Here is a 16,665-nt window from a genome sequence, read left to right as displayed (position 1 = left end):
GACCTAGGAATTCCAGCTCAATTTTACTTCCAAAGTCTTTTTTTAAAAAATAATATCTTTATTTCATTTTTTTATATGGTGCTGAGGTTTGAACCCAATGCCTCAGGTGTGCTAGGCCACAACCCCAGCTCCACTTCCAAAAGAAAATCATATAACATTTATAAAGTATAAACCCCCATGATCTTTACATCTGGCTTGTTTTGTATTTGATCAAAAGAAATGAAAGATAAATAAAAACAAAATTATTAGCAAACAAAATTGGTACATATAAAGAAAATCCAAACAATTTATGAGGTTGAAGAATTGGCAAGAATTTAGCAAAGTTACTGCCTATGAGATCAGTATATAGTGTAAGAGTCAATGAATGGTATTTCTAAGCTAGCTACACAATAACAAAATGCAACTTAGAATGACCACCTGCAGGGTGTTCACACAGCAAGGAGAAAGAACCGTCTACAAATAAATGACCACAATATAACCCTGGGCCAGAGAAGCTAGACACAGGAGAGTGAGCTAGCTCTCTGACTCTGTTTATGTACAGCACCAAACGCGCCAAACTAGACCATGGCTTCAGGAATCAGGGCCAGCAGCTGGGGGTGACAGGGGAGTAACAGGAGGACGAGGAGGGAGACTTCCAGGGAGCTGCTCCTCTCCATCTGGGAGCTGGCGTTCAGTGTGATATTTCAGCAAGCTGGACACTTCCATAGACAGAAAAACGTATGTGAGATATTGTACTGCAATAAAAATTTTAAAGAAACCACTTAAGATAGTAAAAAATAAAACACACACACCAAAAAATAAATAAATAAATAAAAAGAAGAAGAAAGAAATTGTGCTTAGATACAATCCAACGAAAGATATGTAAGAATTTTACTAAGACTTTTTACATGTAAAGTTCTCATTGTTGAAGAAGACCAAAGTAAACCAAACGATATACCACATGCTTGGATCAGAAAATCTAATACTACGAAGATAACAGTTTTTTCTACATTGGAACATACACCCAGTGCAATCCCAACCTTATTATTTATGTATTTATTTTTGGCAGCACTGGGGGTGTAACTCAGGGCCTCCGGCATGCTCCCTCCAGTGAAAACTAAAAGAAGGACCAAGCCGTTCCACAGTATAGGAGCGCCATGGGGAAATTAGCCCTACAGTCATCAGCGATGCAGACCAGAGGGTTCTGCCCTGGGGACAGACAAACACTGAACTAGAACAGAGATGGAAGAAGGATCCTCAGGTACTTGGAAGCCTGATACAGCAGAACCAGTATGACAGACAGGGAGAAAGAGTGTACTACTATTCAATAAACAGTGCTAGGGCCATAAGCGGTGGTGGTGGTGGGGGGGGAATGAATCCCTACCTCACACCAATTTTTCAAAAATCATTTAAGGACTTAAATGTGAAATGTTGAGCTTTAATACTTTTAGAAGTATATATAAGCTTATTTTTGTGCCAGGAATTGAAACCAAGGACTCATGTATGCTAGGCAAGTGCTCTACAGCTGAGCTACAGACTCCATAAATAACTATTTAAAGGTGTCGATCTTAAAAGATAAATTTTAGCATTTTTTTAAACCAGAACTGCTGATTAAAAAAAAAAAAAATTAAGCCAACTAAAAGAAGAACCGCAAACTAAGGAAAGATAATTGCATGTGACAAGAGATTAGTATGACAATATGTAAATGACTCTTGGGAATCAATTAGAAAAAGGCAAAAAGTTAGCAGAATGAGCTAAGAGAAGGGGCATCTTACAAAACAAACTAATGAATGTCTAATAAATACATATGTGTGACTACAAGGGACAGGCACCCAGAGCCTTACTGCCTTGACAGAGGAACAAATGAATTTTTTTCACGAGAAGGGAGACTGGGAGGCATTTGCACAACTATCTATTTAGAACCCACGTTCATCAGGTAAATTGCTATTTTCGGTGAATTTACGCACCAATAAAGCAGTTAAGTGAAGCGGGAAAGCGCAAGGAGTATGATCTCATTTACAAAAAAAGGAATCAAAATTGAGCATAAAATTAAATGCAGTTAAATTATAAAGAAAATTATGGAAAAGAAATACACAAAATTCAGAAGAGTCCTTCCCTTTCACAGGAACAATGGGAAACCAGAGACTGAGTAAAGTCACAAGAGACAAAGGGTATGAGCTGGTTAGGGACAGAGGACACTGACATTTTCCTTAACTGTTTAAAAACAGACTATCTTCTACTTTGTTAGACATGCAATATTTCAAACATTTCAAAAAAAAATTTAAATGGTTCCATTTTAGTGAGACCAATTTAAAGAGAACAAATTTCTCTGAGCAAAGTTTGATAAGTAATAATTAATGTTGGCTACTTTGTTTTACTTCCAGATTCCTCCTGAACTTCAAAATTCCAAAATCCCATTGCCTATTAAATTTTCTGTATTTGGCAATATTGTTAGAAAATAAACCCTTAAGTACACCCACTCTCAGAAAGTTCAAGTAATAAATCATATATGTTATTTCCACAAAGAAATAATGGTACAGCAAATGAACCAAAGGTTTAAAATGTGCATGTTTGCTATTCTGACAACTGGGCACTTTTTTTCAAAAGTTTAAAAAGTATGTTGCCCAAAGAGAGACTGAAAACTCAGGGTAAGGGACCTCACTTAGAACTGAGAATACACCTTTGCTTCTCCCCTAATCCTGCTCTCCCTACAACTGGCCTGAAGAGGCGCTGGAGTGGCCAAGCATCAGAACCTCAGAAGAGGTGAGCCTGTCTGATCAAGGGACACCAAGCATTCACAAATTTTGCCTTTGTTTATTTTTATGTGGTGCTAAGGATTGAACCCAGTGCTTCACACATGCTAGGCAAGTGCTCTGGCATTGAGTTATAGTCCCAGCACCACCCGCCCTTTCTTTTAAGTTTTGAGACAGGGTCTTGCTAAGTTGCTGAGGCTGGCCTCGAACCTGCGGTCCTGTCTCAGCCTCTCCAGTTGCTGGGATCACAGGTATGCGCCACCACGCCTGTTCTTCGCTTCTGATGTGGCACAGAAGAGCAGGGCAAGAGCAGGTAGACAGGAGCTCTTTGAAAACCAAATCCACCTGCAGATACTTTTCAACTGATAATAAGCGGGTTTTTGCATTCTTTGCAACATTATATTCAAAATTAATATATAAGTCACATGTACAATACACGACATGACGGAAGGAAAGATAAGACCAGATGAGAGAGGACTGTGCGCCAGTTCAAAGAAGATGCTGAGACTCGCCTGCCACATATCACAGCTCCTTAGGAGTTTGCATTAGTCTCCTCTGGGTCAAAAAAATACTCTGCACAGAAAAATTTATCGTGCTCTAGTGTACCATAAAATAGATCTTTTAGGAAAAAGTCACCAGAGTGTACCATAGCTCATTGATAAGTTAATTACTAGTGAGACGAAGCATGTGACTGAGGGCTCTGGGGGAGGCTCTGCTTAGTATTTCTTACAGTAACCACAAAGGCCTTCCTGCCATGAATTAAAACCACCCACAACATTTTAATTCCTGCTACTGAGTGATCAGAGAGATAATAGGTAGCTGCTGATATATTTTGCACTTTAATATAAACAACAGTGACAGCCTGCAGACCTTGGCTGGATGTGGGATATCTGACTGCATTCTGGTGTTAGCGCAGGCCTACGGAAAGGAAATAGGGAGACAGCAGGAAAGACAGAAACGAAATGTTTTTTCTAAGCAAGACCATGGCATATACCTGACACCAGTGTTCTCAGCTTTCTGCAGGTGTGGAAACCTTACGGACACTTAAAAATTTTGACCAAATGCATGAATGAGCTCTCATCCCCGGGGAGCGCACACAGACATACTATTTTACATTTAATTTCAGGGCACTCGCTGACCCAGTTTAAAATGTCCTGCCCTACACAGAGTGCCATAACATTGCACATAAGGTGAAAAAGTGAGTGCCAACAGAAGCTTCTGTGCCTAACGAATGACAAACCAACCAGCCAACATGAATCACAGTAAAGAGATGACAAATACAGTCCTGGCGGGGTTTGAAAGCAATCATTACAATGGTTCTTGCATTCATAAAACTCACTGATTAACTTACATGACAATTTCCTACAAAAGGCAGTCACCAACTTATTTTAGCCAGCTCCCTCCTTCTTAAACAAAGACTTGCACGAAGACAATAATTAATTACAACCAATTTACTGGGCATTCACAGCGCTGAAAACAAAAACTAGTGACCCAAATAGCTCTCCCAGGATGTACTCTGCAGCACCCTGCTGAGACGGTTTAACTTCACCGGTTCTGCTGTAATCCTGTTCAAATGTAAATTACATCTGGCACTGCTCAGAGTGTGCAGGATGCGATCTTTTCTGTTGATCTCCATAAATACAAAATTACAAATCCCTGCTTCCTTGCCTAGGAGTAAAAAGAAAAAAAAAAGAGCTGAGAAGGAGCTGATTCAGTTTTAACAAACGAGAGGGGATTTGAACAAATCTGAGTGCAAACTTTATATTTGATTAGAGGGACAGAAGATTAAAAGTATAATTACTGAAATGCATCTGCTGCTATAAAATGAGTTGTTAATGGATTACTAAGTAAAGCTCCATGATTATGGATCTCACTGGTCAAATTTACCTTCTTACTTTCTTTAGGACCAAGGAATACATCACACACGAGGAAGCCACGCTGCTTTCTTACGGCCTACTTGCTGGATAAGTGCCCTACAGAACTCCACAGAAGCACCATTTATTCAACAGTTGAGAACCTGACAAAATTATAAAGCAATAACCAACTCTCAATCTTAGGGATTTGTCTTTGTCTATTAATAGTCCTCAAATACACTCTTTTATTATACCTAAAAATATCCTAATGAACCATAAAATGAAAAAACCAAAAACGCTTATGGATACTTAAAAACAACCTTAAACCAACCACCTAAAAACAAAAAACAAACAAAAAAACCTCTAATTACTAAAAGACTTAAATTTCTCTTTAAAATAATGCCTCACATGAAATGCCATCGATTGCCAAAGACTCAATGTGCGGAACACAGCCACTCAGCACACCTAAGGAGTTTGCATAACTGCAAACTTTGCCGAATGCCCCCTTCTTCACAGGAGAGCTGGAAAGAGGCTAAGGCAGTCCCCCTCCTCAGGATCCCCCAGAGAGGCCAAGAGCAGAACCACAGTCCGGACTCTCACCCATTTTTACTTAAACATGACAACAACGAATCTACCCTAGAATTCATCAACGGGCCACCTGTTTTCTCCATTTTTGGAGCATTCAGATTAGCAACAGACCAGGCAATGTTTCATGTGGACCGTTTCCTCTCTCACCTGCACATGTGGCCAAATGACCCGCAGAGGAAACGAAATCGTCCCTGTCATTCCCACAGATACACTTGAACACGTGCTCTTCTTGAACATACATGACGACATACATTCACTACATTATATATCGTGCAAAAAGTAACCATTTCTGAGTTGAAATCTGTCTTTCTTCAGTACATCAATGGAACCAATCTTAAAGATTTGGCTGTTTGGAGAAGATAACAGCTGGGGAAAGTCGAGCTGAGGGGATCACCCAGCAACTCCTCGTGGTGCTCTTGGCAAAGTCCTGGGATCAGCTCGTACCAGCTCAGTGAAGGTTGTTTTCCTGCATTAACTTGTGTGGTCATTCACACCAATTTGGTGTTCGAGCATCTTCACTATTGCCAAAATACAAGCCAATTGACTCATCATGCCAAACATCGTCGTTTAGACCTAAAGCCAATGTTTCTTTCACTACAGTGCTTTTTTTAATATTTTGTTTTGACACAGGGTCTTGCTAACAGCTAAAGAGTTAAGAAGGCCGGCCTGGAACGTCAGGTGATGGTGACTGCTGTCCTATGGACAGGTTAGCCTGAAAAGACTGCCAGATGATAAATGTAATTTAAAAAAAAAAAAATCTATTAACCTTGCTTTAAATCTTACAGTCTCGCAACTTGAGGGTGTCCAGTACCGTGAGGTGACAGGTTCACAGTGCAAGGCTCTGCTCCGAGCACTCAGGCATTACACATGAGGAAACTGAGGCTTGGAGAGGACTGGTAACTTGCCCAGAGCCACACAGGGGTGTGTGGGAAAGCTGGGACTTAACCTCGGACCAACTGGCACCAGGGTCCATGCCTTTAATCACCACTCTCTACCAACCTTAAAAAATGGGTCCATTGTGAAGAAGGTCTAGGAAAGTCCAATGTGGGCACACTTTTTCAAAGAGGTACATGGCTGGGTGCCACCTGCCTGTGGCCCTTCCTTTTCAAATTAAGTACCCAAAAGCCTCATCCATCATCTTATAGTGCCGAGCACTCTAAGAACCGCAAGATGGAAAGAGGAAATCTAAGGCAGGATCCCAACATGCAAGACACTTGCGGCCTGACTGGGGAGACGAGGTATGCCTGAACAAAGCAGTGAAGGCACAGTGTTTACCACAGTATTCAAGACAGGATGGGCCCGGGTTACAGACAGCCAGGTGGAGCTGTTTGGGATTTTCCCTCTTCACTTTGTTATGAAGTTTAACATCACAGTGGCTTCACTGCTTTTTCAAAAAAAGCTTTAAGATTAAGAGAATCACCTAATGTGGACCAGCCTCCTTCTAGAAAACATTTGCAACAGTGAAATGTCTGTAAAAGCTGTCTCAAGCCAGGCTGTTCCAACAGCTTTCTGTCTGTGAGCCTAAAACAGAACGGAGAGCTCTTTGTGTGACCCACGCCTGCCTCTACAAGCCCTGTGCTTCCAACCACAGTCTCAGCCAGGCCTCCAGCACAGGGAAAGATTTCCCAAAGAACCATCACCCACCATGCCAATCACCTGTCACTTGTCTTTGGTAACAGTGATTTCATCTACTAAAGCTCCAAGATCACCAAACCCATTAAACTCCTCCTGACATACAGAAGGGGCTTACAAAGAATTTCTCCAATATTTTTTCTCTGGTTTCCTGCTCCTCTCAACAGAAATTCTTCCTCTAATAGCTTTTTAAGAATATCAACACTTGCAGAGGGTGCTCTAGAAAGTACACTTGGAACCATGTACCTAGTAAGAACGAAACACACCAGACTTTTGAATATCTGAAATTACTAAGAAAAAGGTCTATAAATATCCAAATACATAGTTTGTTGCTCATAACACAAGTTCACAAGCTATAAATAGTAAAGATTATTCTCTATAAATGTAGTACAGCTGTTATTTGAATTTTGAAAGGCGGAGACTGCAACAATTGGGCATTCTAAAACCAATTTACTTTTTCCATCAACTCTCCTTCTAATTCAAATCAAGACAATTTATTCAATTCTATCACCTTCATTTTGAACATGTGTAATGTGAGATTTTCAATTATTTCCTGATGTATGATTTACTTAACTTTCACTTACTCCACTTAATCCATTGTTCAATATTTTTATTCATCCAATCACTAAAATGATATTCAGCTACCTCTGAAAAATCCAATTACAATATCATGTGTGCAATTCATCATTTATTTCTAAGTATATAATTATTGTATTGGTAAGCCTCATACAGCTCACTACTGAAGGAGCTACATATACCTTACTATTCACTCAATGTTCATTGTATGCCTTTGAGCTCGGTTTACAATGACCCAAGACTGGCAAGATGCCTGAGGCTTTGTTAGAGCTTCTAGAGACCACCTCATTTGTTTTTATAGGGCCTGGATGGAAAATTCATCCGTACTCCTAGGAAACTGTGTATTTTATGTACATTTTCAAACTGCTTTTGATTAATCACACTACATGGTGTTCGAGGGCTGCAATACAAAAAGTTCTATAAAATATTCAGTTGCCACCAAAAATAAAACTCTCAAATGACCAGATGTTTCTCTGTGTGAACACGTAAGAGTCCAGAACTGGAAAGCAGGAGAGGAAAGAATGCATTCTTAGGAAAATAAACGGGGGGGGGGGGGGGGGGGGGGCGGGACAGGCGGCCAGCGTCAGCAGCCCTAAGACACAGGGCAGCCTCCACACCTCCTGCATCAGGTTGGGGGGACTGTCTTGCAGCAGGAGAGATCAATTTCAATTCTTACAATTAAACCTCCATGTTGATCTAAAAGCAAACAGAAGTCAGAGGCATCTGCAGCAGATTTCCTCATGCCATCAGGAGCTCCCGGTCCCCACCCAGCCAGGAGCACTCCCTGGAGGCAAGGGCTGAAGCCTGTTTGAATGGCAGTTGGGATTCCTCTAGCAGTGGGCAAACCTCAGGACATAAAAGTCACCAACATGGTGGAATCTTAAGCAAAGGGCATGAGTTGATGGGAAAATTTCTGTCCAGATATTAAAAAAAAAGAAAAAGAAAACTTGCTTCCGAGTGGGGAGCCAGGAGAAGCAATACTGGAAACATTAATGGATTGGCCTGTGGACAGGACGTTGGCTGGATGAACTCAACAAATGAATTACGACTAAAAATAACAGCCCTAAACTTCGAGATGCCATTGCTGAGCAGCCACATTCTCTCCACCAACAACTTCTTTCCTTCTTTATTCTAAATATGCATTTATGAATGGGAATCAGGTTAGCCAAAAAATAAGTGACTGTTTCAGAGTCATGACCTTGGAGCCTGCTCCCTGAATGACAGAGTCCCACATCAGTTACAGCCGTCAGGGGGCTACAGGCGGGCCCCTCCCTTTCCCCAGGAACACCTCAGAACATCATCTCTTAAAATGGAGGTGAGACTTTTTTAAGTTGAACATACTTGGCAACGTGCTCTACTGCTGAGCTCACCCTGGGCCTGAAAAGTACTTTTATGGATCAGTACTCAGAAATGTACCTCCGGGACATCGAGGAAAAGTGACGGGTTGGGATGTGCACCTTGTGCAGTGTGTGAGGGGGCAAAAGTGAACGGAGCCGGGAGGAAGGCCTCGCATTTCCCGTCACAGAGGAGCACCATCAGCGTCCAGGCTGAGCATACCCCAGCCAAAACCTAGAGTCTGAATGAAAAGCTTCAAATTCCAAAGACCCAGAACCCTATGCATGCAAAGCACACTCTCCAACACCGGGCCACAGCCCCAGCCCCAATCCCAAACTTTCTGAGTGCCAACATGTCACCAGGTGCAGAGAACCCCACACCCGACCACATCATAATGGAGTCATAGTCAAAGGGTGCACTAAAAATATTGCATAAAATCCTCTTCAGGTGTCTCATGATACATATGCAAATATCCCTCAAATTTGAAAAAACCTGGTATCCCAAACACCTCTCATCCCAAACATTTCAGATAAGAGTTACTCAAACTGAATAGCGTTTTTTCCAACTTTTAAAATATTTTCGAATTTGGGCTGGGGCTCAGTGGTAGTGCACTTTCCTGGCATGTGTGAGGCACTGGGTTTGATTCTTAACACCACATATAAGTAAATAAAGGTCTATCAACAACTAAAAAAACTAAAAATTAAATTTAAAAATGATGTATTTTTTTTTTTTAATTTAGGATTTGGATTCACCTAGCAATCAAGACTTAATGGTTCAATTGGCAAGAGTTTCTCTCTCTTTTGGGGCACCTACATACTGACGAATACAGGATGGGATTTTTAGACTCAGTAAAAATATGGTAACACTTTAGGAAACGAGCTCGAAATAACCACAAAGGTCAAGCTTTTCCTACAAATGCTGAGACACAGGAAAGAAGTAGAAAGTCACAACAGAGATCATACAAAATAAGAGCAAAGAGAAGATCTATGAAGAGATGGGCACTGCCTTCCAGGAAGGGGCAGGAGCCAGGAGGACTCACTTGGGAGGGTAGGGATCAGCTGAGAGCGAGGGGCACCCGGACCTCTGCCTGAGTCTGCATCTGTCCCACCCAGGTGGAGGCCAGGGGTCCTTTCATTCTGCTCCCTGTTTCCACACGTTGGAAGTTATCGTGGCCAATCTGTACCTTTCATTCCATGGGAATCCTCCTCCTGCTTGACTCGGGGTGACTTCTTCTATTAGTTCTGGCTTATTAGGGACAATGTAATGGACAGAATCCTGTGAGCAGCCAGCCAGCCCCACGTTTCTCACAGGAATGTGTTTATTCAATGACGTAGAACCCAGACCTATCTGTCCTCTCTCCTCCTTCACCGTGAGCTTGAAGTACATGAAGTCAGCTTTTTCTTCCGTATTGTACAATGACATGACCAGTGGGTCTAGACATCAAAGGGTTTTGCTCCCCTTGAAATGTTGGGACTAAGAGAAACGGGGTGGACGACCAAGGGTTACAACATGAGAAAAGTACCCCGATGACGGCAAGAGTCCAAAAGAACTATTTGGGGGAAAGAAACTTTCCACATCTTAGTGATGATAGGGGGTTACACAAGCGACTGTGAAATCTCAAGAAAGGGCATCTTAAAGTGGCTTCATTTCATCTTAAGTAAATTCACCTCAATAAAGATGATCTGAAAGTCTATTATCCCGGCAGTAATAACTATTTGGTTTAGGTCAAGTCAACTCCACCAAGTCTCTTCACTCTCCCTTAGCTCCCCTCGTTGTAAGCCTCCCCATTCATCCTCAGTAAATGGTACACGAGAGGCAAATGAGACTCAAATCAGTCCGATCTACTTTTGACAAGCTGTGGTCATTTCCCAGCCTGAAAGGACGTTTTAATAAATCTTGTTTGTGGTTCTTGAAAGTTGACATTGTTGGCTGGGGGTTTAGCTCAGTGGTAGAGTACCTGCCCAATACCTGTGAGGCCCTGAAATGTAGAAAAAGCAAAGATGATGAAAAAAAAAAAAAAAAGTACCAAACCCAGTCACTGGATAAAGTACAAGGAAGTCAAGTTTATAAAAGCCACAAAAACATCAGAGTCACAATGAAGAAGGAAATACAGGTGAAACTTTTTTTTTTTTTTAACACACGTAAAAGTAGACAAAACAGAGACTACCCTCGTAAATTTTTCATGTGCTCGGGTGACACTGTAGAGCTTCATAGTTGGCTTGATTTCAGCATAGATTAATGTTTTTAGAGACCTGAAAGGTAGCTGGGTGTGGTGGCACACACCTGTAATTCCAGCGACTCAGGAGGCTAAGGCAGGAGGATCACAAGGTCAAAGCCAGTTTCACCAATTTAGTGAGGCCCTCAGCAACCTAGTGAGATTCTGTCTCCAATAAAAACAAAAAGGCTGGGGATGTGGCTTAATGGTTAAGTGGCCCTGGGTTCAATCCCTGGGGGGTGGGGGGAGAAGAGGAAGGAAGGAAGGAAGGAAGGAAGGAAGGAAGGAAGGAAGGAAGGAAGGAAGGAAGGAAGGAAGGAAGGAAGGAAGGAAAGAAGGAAGGAAGGAAGGAAGGAAGGAAGATTGATTGATTTAAAATGTAGATAAACCGGGCTGGGGATGTGGCTCAAGCGGTAGCGCGCTCGCCTGGCATGCGTGCGACCCGGGTTCGATCCTCAGCACCACATACCAACAAAGATGTTGTGTCCGCCGAGAACTAAAAAATAAATATTAAAAAAAAAAATTCTCTCTCTCTCTCTCCTCTCTCACTCTCTCTTAAAAAAAAAAAAAAAAAAGTAGATAAACAGCAAAGGAAATGTAGGTGTCCTAAAAGCCAGAAGCTTTCCTAGGAACCTGGGTGACTTTTCTCTAATAGTTCTTAGTTTTGTGCTTGGACACATCCTGGTCATGGTTAATCTTTAGATATGCTCAATCCACACATTTAACCAGGTAATAAAAGAAATAGATATGGCTTCCACCAGGGTGAGCCCTCGAACACTTGACTAACTAAGAATAGTTTCAAGCAGGGAATCCAGGGTGGGGAAGAGCAAGACCTCTGCTGCCTTTTCTCAAATCTCTTACGGGCCATTTTCATGGCAATAGTTCAACAATGCTTGAGAGACTCCGAGTTCCAATGTAGACAGTGGTTCTCTGGTCCTTACAGAATTCCTCCCAGCTTTTACTGAGTCAAAAGTTCCATTCTCTTTTTAGCAGCAGGAAGGAAAAAAAAATATCACAGTGACTCAAAACAAAGCAATTTAACTGTGCTTCATTAGTGGCGTGTTTTGAGCCCACAGCACTGAAGATATCTGGGCTGTTACACATCCAGAACTGTCATCAGGGCTGATCTTGGCCTTGTCATTTTGGTTTTAGAATCACCTTGCGGTGACAAATGACACATTACTTTTAGTCCTAACTTTAGATTAAGGAATAACCACAAACTCACTAAATTAAAAAGAAGTACCCTATTGGTTTGGGTGAGGAGTTAAAATTTCTCAGCTAGGTAGGTGGTGGGATAAAGGTTAGGCTAAAATGAAAATTATCACATCGACTCATAAAAAGCATGGGTGTGTGTATTATTATTATCTTATAATTCTACCTCTAAAGTGGCCTAACAGCAACTTTCATACTCAGAAGAAATGACCAGATGTGCCCCTGAGAATTTGTCCTTAATTTTCACTAAAAGGATTTTTATCTCAAAACAGTAAGTATTCAAGATTCTGGAGCATATTTTTGCCAGCAAGTAAGTTCAAAAAAAAGCTAAAAAAATCCACTTCAGACTCTCACCAGTCAAGTACGATAACCTGTGCATTCACTAACAGAGAGGAGAGGGAGGAGGGTGGAGGTCTCTTGCATCCCACCCAACCCTACCCCATATCGGCCTGCTGATGCCAACAGGTGCCGGCACAGATTCAGGGGGCCTCCTCCCCATCGGGAAATTCAGAGAAATCGTCAGGAAGGGTTTTTATTGCAGTCTCACTGTGCATTCTGCTATTTCAGCATCACCCCACAGTCTCATCTCGTGGCCCCGACTGCTGCATTAATAACGGTTAAGCCCCAGGGAAAATAATGACATCACTGAGCTGGAAAGGAAGGCAGAGCAAGTCAAGCTGCCCACGGGGTTCCCCACCACCACCCCGAGAAATCCACACCTAGGGGCGCCCCAGTCTGTGCTCCTAATGCTGCTTCCTCCGTTAGGGAAAGAAGATTCCAGGACGCCTTCAGGTTAGTGGGCATTATGGCCCTCTTGGCACCTGCCCTTGCTTGGGGGAAAGGCAGCCTGGGAAGAGGGAAAGGGTGGTGAAGGGAGATATTACAGACGAGGAAAACCTCGAAGAGACAGAACTTGACTTGGACTAGGCGTTTAGCTGAGCTTAGTGTGGTGGATATTTGGACAGTGTTACTACCTGGAGGTAATATATAATTGCTGCTTTCGTAACTTTAAGAGTTATTCATCTCAGGAGTATAACATAGTTTGCACAGAAAAATGGGAACACAGCAAAATGCTAACAGAATAATAAGCAATTTGTATTTTGCCTCTAATCTATATTTTTCAAGAGTTCAATAGAAAAAGGACATCAGGTTTACACTGAGAACCAAAGTTGTCAGGCATGATGGTGCACACTGGTGATCCCAGAAACTCAGGAGGATGAGACAGGAGGATCACAAGTTTGTTTTTTGTTTTGTTTTGTTTGTACCAAGGATTGTGCCCAATGGCATTTAACCACAGAGCCACATGCCCCGCCCTTTTTAAAAATATATATATATTTTATTTAGAGACAGGGTCTTGCTAAGTTGCTTAGGGCCATGCTAAATTGCTGAGGCTGGCTTTGAACAATCCTCCTGCCTCAGCCTCCCTTACAGGCATGCTCCACCATGCCCAGCTAGGGTCACAAGTTTGAGGCCAGCCTCAGCAACTTGGTGAGACACTGTCTCAAAGTTAAAAATAAAAAGGCCTGAGTATGTAGCTCAGTAGTAGAGCATCCCTGGGTTCAATTCCCAGTACAGAAAAAAAAAAAAAAAGAAAAAAGTTACTTAAGATTTCAAAAGAGAAGGAAGGAAATGTGGTTCTCACTTCCCTACATGAGGAAATTGAGCCATGCAAACATCAGCTGCAAGTCCCTAAAAAAGCCACCTAAGCATTTTGATTAAAAAATCATAAGGTGGCACAGAGGTGTAGATCAGGCAGAGTAGGTGCTTAATGCATGCAAGAATTAAGGTTCCATCCCCAGTATCAAAAACCATACCAAAGTACAAGAAAAATGATGTCACTCACTGTTTTGTGATGTGGACAAGTTCTGTAAATAAGGGAAGACAGAAAGAACCCATCTCCCATTCATTCACTCAGAGATGGAAAGCTAAAACTTGTCTTGAGGGAAAGAAAACCAATGGAAGCCTTTCCCTAAGACTGTGAGTTCCAGGAGCCAGGGTGCCTGGTTACTCATCCCCAGAGTCAGGAAATACCCCACCATACCCCATGCGAGGCCACCATCTCCTAAAGCTGCCCATCTTTTTTTTTTTTTTTTTTTTAATAAAGAGAGAGTGAGAGAGGAGAGAGAGAGAGAGAGAGAGAGAGAGAGAGAGAGAGAGAGAGAGAGAGAGAGAGAATTTTTTAATATTTATTTTTTTTAGTTCTCGGCGGACACAACATCTTTGTTGGTATGTGGTGCTGAGGATCGAACCCGGGCCGCACGCATGCCAGGCGAGCGCGCTACCGCTTGAGCCACATCCCCAGCCCCCATCTTTAATTCCCAAGTAAAGACCTACAGCGAAGGTCTCCTGCTCTCAGTAGGTCAGCTAGGAGTCCTCTGCCTTCCTGCTAAGACTTCCGAGCTGAGACTCCACCATGGAACTAGGACCAGCTGACACCTGGTAATCGCTGTGAAATGTCACCAGTAAATGTTAAACAGGTGCTTATTAAATAAAGTTTGTAAATGTTTACTTGTGACGTCTTCAAAATCTTAATAAAGACAACAAAATCTGCAAATTTACTTAGAAATACAATAAATTCAAAGCCATCCCCAGGAGCAGAATGCCTCTCCCCTGGGGCCTCCACTCCAACGTGCAGTATCATGAGCACGTGGAGAATTGCCCAAATGCTCCCTGGGGCAGCGACAAACTCAGGAGCATCATTAGATGTGCGTGCTGCAGAGGGGAAAATAAAACAGGGTGACAGCTGCCACAGGGGCACGGGGGAGATGGAGAGTCCATCGGACCGCCATGGAGGACCAGAGGATGGAAGCCCCAGAGAGGCCCTTCCTCCCCAGGAGGAGGAGGATCGAGGGGACCAGCAGCTGCTGCTGTCCTGATTCACAGGCAACTGACTGGGGTGCAGCCGAAGTGAGGGGTCCAGCACCAGCCAGCATCTCTCCCTCCTCTCCACCCCTTCCCACCTCCCTTCCCAGGACAACAGGAAGAACCTCCTGTTCTGGCTCACAAGGACACCCACGGTGGCAGGCCCACCCATCGGGTCTGGGATGACACATCACCTGGGGGGCAGTCATCAACTCCAGCACTGGAGGAAATGAAACATTCCTGATCGCGTGTCCTCATCTAGGACAAAATTCCCTCCCACTAGTTACCTGTCCAGAACTCTGAGCTGCTGAGAGGCAGCTCGGTGGGTTATGCAGCAAATGTTTAAAAGGCAAACTTTTGCCAAGGACTGGGTGATTCTTGGCTGGATGAGCCATTGCTTATCTCATGTAGTGCAGAGCCGTGACAGCCTCTGACCGTCAGCCCCAGGCAGCGGCAGTCAAAGTTGTGAGGATGGAGAGCTACATTTGTACTGCCGTGATCCAAAAATGCCACGCGGTGGCCCCCGAGCCTGTCATTATGTAATACTCTAATGCAGAAATTAGAGGTCTCCCAGGGCCCAGCTTGGAAGCGCAGAACCACAACAGATGAGGTAGGAAGTCTGAGGAACACTTCACCAGACTCCCGTTCCTAGGAACCCCTCTGGAGACATTTATTTCCATATCTTTCACTGCGACTGATCATGGGACATCTAGAAGCCACATGCCAGGTACACCACACATGTTAGCTGTTGAGAGAAGAAAAGAGGGGAAAAAATAGATGCTAAATAACATGAGGGACTCTGCCCTCAAGGAGCCTGCTGTCTCTCGGGGGTGATGACCCCTGCAAGGCACAGATTTCCCCAGCATAGAACTTACTGTGGTGCCTTATTCAGGTTTGGGCCATGTAGACGAAGAAAGGGCACCATCACATGCAGGGGAAGGGACACCAGGCTTTTAAATGGTCACAACTATGTGTGCTCACTACTCCCACCTGGACCTGTCGCTGACACCACTAGGAAGAATTTAGTCACTGAGGGGTTTGGGGAGGAGTTTCCTGTCATTAACCCCCAGCTCTGTCCAGAGTCCCACAGTTGAAGTTAAGGACTGAGTTACATTTACTACTTTAATATTAAAAAAAAAAAAAAATGGCAATCGAACCAGGCAAACTACTGGAAGCATGTAACTGATCTGAAATCTATTCACTTCCTCCGAGTCAATGAATCTCTTCTCAGAATCCTGACGACATACAAATGCTCCTAGGCATTCAGAGTCATACTGTCATACTTCCGACAGGCTCTGACCTGTGCTGCTTAATAGCTGCCTAATTACTAAGGATGATTCGACAAGTAAAAGGCTTTGTCTCTTTCCAGTGTAAAAATCAAAGACGACCTAATGCACACCCCACACGCTTTACCACGTGCCACTGTAGGACCTTCCTGCACCCCAGCCGGCTGTGAGGAGGGACCGGAAGTCAAGGGCATCAAGATGCAGGCCTGTCCTCATCCCTGACTCCTCTCTCCGGCGTCCTGCCTTCCACTCCTTGCAGGGAGAGGCAAATCGGAGAACCAGAGGCTTGTACTTCCCTTATTTACAAAGCCAGGGCTGCTGAGGAGTGTCCAAGATGCTTTATACGCAAAGGAAGGAAGAAGAGGAAAGCAAAC

At 43.2% G+C, this 16,665-nt stretch overlaps 1 protein-coding gene and 1 long non-coding RNA gene across 7 annotated transcripts in view; both read right to left on the bottom strand.

The window, feature by feature from the left end:
* KIF13A (kinesin family member 13A) overlaps positions 1-16,665 on the bottom strand; it is a 180,101-nt gene that overhangs the window by 147,899 nt on the left and 15,537 nt on the right. The window lies entirely within an intron of this gene.
* On the bottom strand, positions 165-11,176 carry LOC308649624. Its single transcript, XR_014022127.1, has 3 exons — positions 10,884-11,176; positions 9,900-10,694; positions 165-698 (listed from the first exon to the last, which is right to left on the bottom strand). It is a non-coding gene; the product is annotated as an uncharacterized lncRNA (long non-coding RNA).

Source organism: Spermophilus citellus (assembly GCF_964194105.1).
Source record: "Spermophilus citellus genome assembly, chromosome: 5".
NCBI lineage: Eukaryota > Metazoa > Chordata > Mammalia > Rodentia > Sciuridae > Spermophilus > Spermophilus citellus.
The sequence above is the reverse complement of the archived record's forward strand: the minus strand, read 5'-3'. Positions and strand labels throughout refer to the sequence as shown.